We start from the raw sequence: 6,000 nt of genomic DNA on the forward strand, positions 1-6,000 counted from the left end.
AGTAGCTGTTCCGTGGGTCACCTGAAGCTTGTGGGTTGAACGCCACCGGTAAGTGATGTTATGCGTGCGTAGCAGGGAAGTAAAAGGCCTAAGGGATGCTCGCCAGGCCATGGTTCCCCTGGATAAATCCGCATAAAAAGTGAGGGCCATGCCCTCGAAAACATATGGTGCGCTGTCTTTAATGGTAGTCATGACAGCCATTTTATCTTGCCGCTTCTAGAACCTAACAATTAGATCCCTTGGAGCCGCTGCTGGGGCCGTTGCCGGTTTGGGGATTCTGAATATCCCATCTAGGCACAGTCCTTTGGCCTGCCTCGGTGGGAGCAGTGTGGTCATCAGGCGCCTCATGTAGTGTGGTAGTTCTGCATCCAGTATTGAGTCTGCTACGCCCCTTATTTTAATATTTTGAGCGCGGCGTACGTCCTCCATTGCCGCCATCTTTAGGTCCAAGACCATGTGCTGATGTTGGTGATTTTATTTCCTGCTGCAGCCCGGTTATTTGCTGCGTGTGGTTGCGGGTATCCTGCTCCAGGGAGACCATGCGGCCTGTCAGGCCCTGTATGTCCCTTCGTATGTCCGCCACGTCCGTCTGTATGTGTCAACGGAGTTCCGCCAGCAGTTCTTGCATTACTGCTTTCGTTACCGGGGTTGAGTCCGGCTGCGGTGGCATCTGCTTAGTGGGTGAGCATGGTTCCTCGGGGTCCGATGGTTGTTCATCTGACTCCTCGATGTAGTCAGTGTATGAGGCCACATCGTGCTCTGGGGCGCCATGTGCGTGCTGCCACAGATCCCCGATGCTCATACCGGGTCGGGGCTGCTCAGGTTTCGGTTTTTTGTTTTTTCTGCCAATCGGACCCGGTGAGCAGGGCTTGTTTAAGTGAGTAGGAGTTAAATATAGTCGGTTTTTAGTAGTTTGTGCTGAAAACTTGTGGAGCTCACGGTGACTGCGACCAGTCGGTTCGGCTGTCCAGCGGTTGTATCTTTTAAAACTTTTTAACATTGTTTTATCTTTTATTCAACGCTTTGGAAACTTTTTTTTTTTTTTTTTAAATCACTCTGGCATTTCAGAAATTAAACTACACAAAGATTTTGCAGAAAAAAAAAAATATTCCTAATCATTTTTTTTTTTTTTTTAAATCAAGGAAGTTTTCCTTACCTAGTGATTTATGTACAATGCAATTGTAAGGGGCTCAGTATGAGAGAGAGTATACAATTCTTAAACTCTAGTCTAGAACAATTTAAGGAAATTTGAAACCCACAACAAAAAGTCTGAAGGAAATGATGCTACTCACCAGAATGAATGCAATAAGCTGTAGTTGTTCTGATAACTATAGTGTCCCTTTAAATCACACTTTGCTATTTATATTGATCAGATTCCATCGGGTGAATTATTTCAAGCCTGTACTAAATTGCTTTCAAAGCAAGGAAGGAACCCAGAGTTTCTTGATTCTTATTCATTAAAACGAATTCCCAAATATGAAAGATTTTTCTTCCACATATTTTGCATCCTTACCGTAGGCTTCACTAGGATTTTCAACAATCCATCAAGGGTTTTCGAGCAGCATTATTCTACATCTAATTATACTTTGCCTTTAAACCTAGATGCTGACAAAGCCGTAGATCTGATTTCCTGATCCCCTATGTTTAAGATCTTGAAATACTGTTTTGTTTTTAATTGTTTTTTTGGAATTTAATTTTTCAAAAATATAAAAAAAAAACTAACTCCCCTTAATTCTACCTTACCATTAATGGCCTTGACTCACCCCTGTATTTTATGGAATGGGGTGAGTTTATGGAATGACCGGGAGGTCCCTTGTCCATTTTTTCCCCAATCTTTTCTTAGACACCTTAAAGGGATACTATAGTCACCAGAACATCTTTAGCTTAAGGAAGCAGTTTTAGTGTATAGATCATGATCCTGCAGTCTCACTGCTCAAATCTCTGCAATTTAGGTGTTAAATCCCTTTTGTTTCTGTCGATGCAGCCCTAGTCACACCTCCCCTAGCTCTGACTCACACACCATGCATGGAAAAAAAAAAATGGTTTCACTCTTAATTAGATGTACCTTACTTTAAAAGTTCGTATTGCCTGCTCTCTAAAGTGAACTTTAATCATACACAGAATGCTTCTGTGGGGTCTAGCAATCTATCAACAGTGCAGGGGATAATACATTTTAAATTAAACAGAATTTGCAATGAAGGAAGTATAAACATTAGCGGACTCTTTACAGGAAGTGTTTAGGAAGGCTGTGCAAGACACGTGCAGGGAGCTGTGAATATGGTGCATAAATAAAGTGATTTGACTCCTAAATGGCAGATAATTGAGTGGTGACACTGCAGGGAAATGTTATGTACACCAAAAACTGCTTTAATAAGCTAAAGTTGTTTTTGTGACTCTAGTGTACCTTTAATCTGCATGCATGCCTTTCAGTTTGGGTGGGACAGCGCCAATTTCGGGATCCTGTCTCTGGTTTGTTCTCATGCTTCTCCTACTGGCTCCTCGACCACTGACATTGCACAGATTTTGGATCCTCTCATGCTCATGTGATTTACAATATTAAGCAGTGAGGGGCCCACCTCAGATTACACTCTTACTCTGCCACATCCCAGCAGAAATTAACACTTTCTATGCAGTTTGCTAAAAAATTGGAGGAGCCTCTGCATTGTGCTGATAAGCACCTGTTGCAAAAGCTGAATTGAAAGTGGACAGGCTGAGAGTGAAATGCATGTGTTGCTTTTATATAGGTCTGTGCATGGAACAAATATACATTTATTAATGTACAGCCTATTTATCTAATGATGCAGAGAGGCTGTGCAGGGAAAGAGCACTGAACAGAGAGGGAAGTGCTCCTATGGGCCGACCAGTTATAGGGGTCTTTCGCCCCAGGCAGGGAGAGTGCAATTTGTTAAAGGTAGGTGTTGTATCATGTAACATTGTCAATAAGACAATAACGTATCCTTTAATATAGTTAACATTATTTTATAAACTCTGCTGCCAATCACGTGCTCATGGCTCTTCTCAAGAGCAGTGTTAATTTTGGCGGCAAATTTAAATTTAGTTTTAATCAGTCTTTTGACTAAAAAGCCATTTTAGTTTTAGTCGTAGTTTAGTCATCTGAATTGTTTGTTTTAGTCGAATATATCTCCAGTAAATTTTAGCCGACTAAATCTAATGGAGATTTTAGTCAACACGACTAAAATCTAATGGGTTTAAATAAAGCCTCTGTCTCTTTTGCCCCAGCCCCTCTAGGTGTCTCTCTCACAAGCCCTGGTTTGTCTCTTTTGCCCGTTCCACAGCCCCTCTGTGCAGTGTTAAATTTTGCGGACTATGACTAAAACTACATTTCAATTTACTTTTAGTCATAGTCTTCTGACTAACATGCCATTTTAGTTTGTCGTATTTTAGTCATATGAAGTGTTTTAATTTTAGTCGACATAAATTGTTAGTCGACAAAATTAACACTGTTCCAGAGGAGGATGAAGTATTGCGTTCTAGGTGTGATTGTAGTATACATACAACACATACCCAAGTGAAAATTCCTCCTTTGACTTTACTGACAACCTTTCTGACCAACCACACACAGGGCTGCACACGAGGTGCTCCATACCCTGTGTGATGTTTGTCTATTCGTGCATGTCTAGGGACTTTGTGTCCCAGACATGGGACACTAGGGAAGAAACCAGAGTCAGGATCCCGAAATTGGCAATGTCCCACCCAATCTGAAAGGCATATGATAATTTTTTCCTATTTATTGGAAATTCTAACACAGAATATTTTGTCCTGTGCCAACTATTTAGAGCTTAAAAATGAATAGCTTTTTTTGATGGTTACTTTAACCCAGCCTTTTTGGAACAGTCAGAGATTCTTCTGCAAAATGCTGGCGAAGGCGCAGAGCTGAAGGTTCAATCTTTGATATCTGGCAAGAGTGCTCAGTACATTCTACCTGCTGGTCCAAGTAACACAGTTTGTTGCAACCTACATAAAAATAGCCCTACTGCAGACAGCAGACACTTTATTAGGTTTTTACTGATCAGCTCACCTCCCACGATTTCCTATGTGCTATATTGCTGTTGGTACATAAATGGACGGAGTGTCAACCCTTTACTAGTGCAAGATGTGGTGATAATTGTGGTACACTCCCTTTAATATACTATTTCATTTTTTTCCTTCTCTATCCTTTTCCACTTGGCCCCCTCCCCCTGTTCTTTCTTTTGGTCCCCTACACCAAGGGTAGGCAATCTTTGGCACTCCAGATGTGGTGGGAGTACATCTCCCCTGATGCTTTGCCAGCATTATGATGTAGTCCACAACATCTGGAGTGCCGAAGGTTGCTTACACCATTTGAATTGTTAAATATAAGTTTGCTAGATAATCGCACTAAATGAAAAATATAAAAAAAAAAGTAAAAAAGGAACAGACCCAGTTTTTATTCCATCTATATCTATATCTATATATATATATACATATACATATACACACACACATGCCATAATGCATTGTGAAACCGAGCTTCAAGAATCCTTGTAACATTTTCCTTTTCAGGCAACTACTGTATCTTTAAATATCCAACATCCCACTGACCTGACTATGTCCCCATTCTGGGTAAAGATGATAGGACTGCTCTTTGGACTATGGCAATGCAAATAGGTTTTCTGTTTGAGATCTCAAACAGGTATTATTTTAACCATTAATAACACTATTCCCAAATCTATTGCTACAGAAAGACATGGGACACAACCCACCCCCCATCTGTACATTTGCTTAAACACCTTAGTCTCTATAATCTCTTTTGCTCAAGTCCAAGAGAGTTATTTACTAAAGTGAGATTTGTTGGGAATTCAAAGTAAATTTGTAATTCTGTTCTGGGTTATCCATTAAGCTGTCCTGAATTAAAAATTATTTAAAAATGTAGGTCAAAGTAACAAAAATGAAAACACAGCTTAAAGTTCTTTTCATGTATGGATTTTTGGGGCCTAAAATATGACATTCACTGTGAATTCCCTTCAGTGAATTATACGTTATATCGGGTCCCTCTTCATGTATGTATTTAAATGGATCGATCTATGTTAGTACTATACAAGTGTCTATGCCCTTTAAGGAAGTATGGAAAAAGGTAAAAAAGTGATAATCTCAACACAGTTACAACAAATATATGTAATTTTACATAAATTGTGTTTTACTTAAAAGTGCTTTTAAAAATTATTTATTTTGGGGCAGCATCAATATGGACATTTCATGACACAAGCAGGAAACAGGAGCATGATAGATGGAATTTTCACACCAAGAAATGGCACAAAAAGGATTTTTTTTAAATAAGGTGACAGAACAGAAACTATACTTTTTCGTCCAAAGGGACTACAGAAAATGTCGTAAATTTTGTTGTTTTCTGCCATGTAGAGTTGCTCGCCATTGTGGTAGCAAAAACCTTGCAGGTTTAATCACCAAAGTGAAAATTCAAAGTGAATTTCAAATTTAAGGTCTAAATAGATGTGCGGGCAAAATTCTCTGAGTTAGCTATGTTTTTAGTTCAGGTACTCTTGCCTTACATTAATTCCCTTTGATTTCTAACCTGCAAGGTTTTTGCTACAATGACCCTTTCAATGAAGGCAGTCTGAGCACGGTTATCAACTGGTCTAACCAAAGCTGGGGGTATTCATAGCACTTACAGCACAAGTGCTGCTTGTCCATTGTTAATACAGAATTATCAAAGTATTCGTAATATGATTTTTGTCCATATTTTAAAGTCATTTATTGACTAAGAAGGTCAGAACCGGTTAACTGCGCATGCAGCCTTATGAACAGATGTGTTATGATGCCTAGATTGCCCTTTAATTAAGGGTACATTTTCTCATACTAATTAGAAATATTTAATCCAAAATAAAAATAAAATAAAAAAAGATTTCTGAAGTCATTTATTCACTTAACTCAAAATTGTCTCAAATCTGAAATTGCTAAATTTATGTTAAAATAGTGACTTCAGCCAATCTGGAGAATTTTCGG

This window comes from Pelobates fuscus, chromosome 9, assembly GCF_036172605.1.
Source record: "Pelobates fuscus isolate aPelFus1 chromosome 9, aPelFus1.pri, whole genome shotgun sequence".
In the NCBI taxonomy this organism is placed as follows: Eukaryota; Metazoa; Chordata; class Amphibia; order Anura; family Pelobatidae; genus Pelobates; species Pelobates fuscus.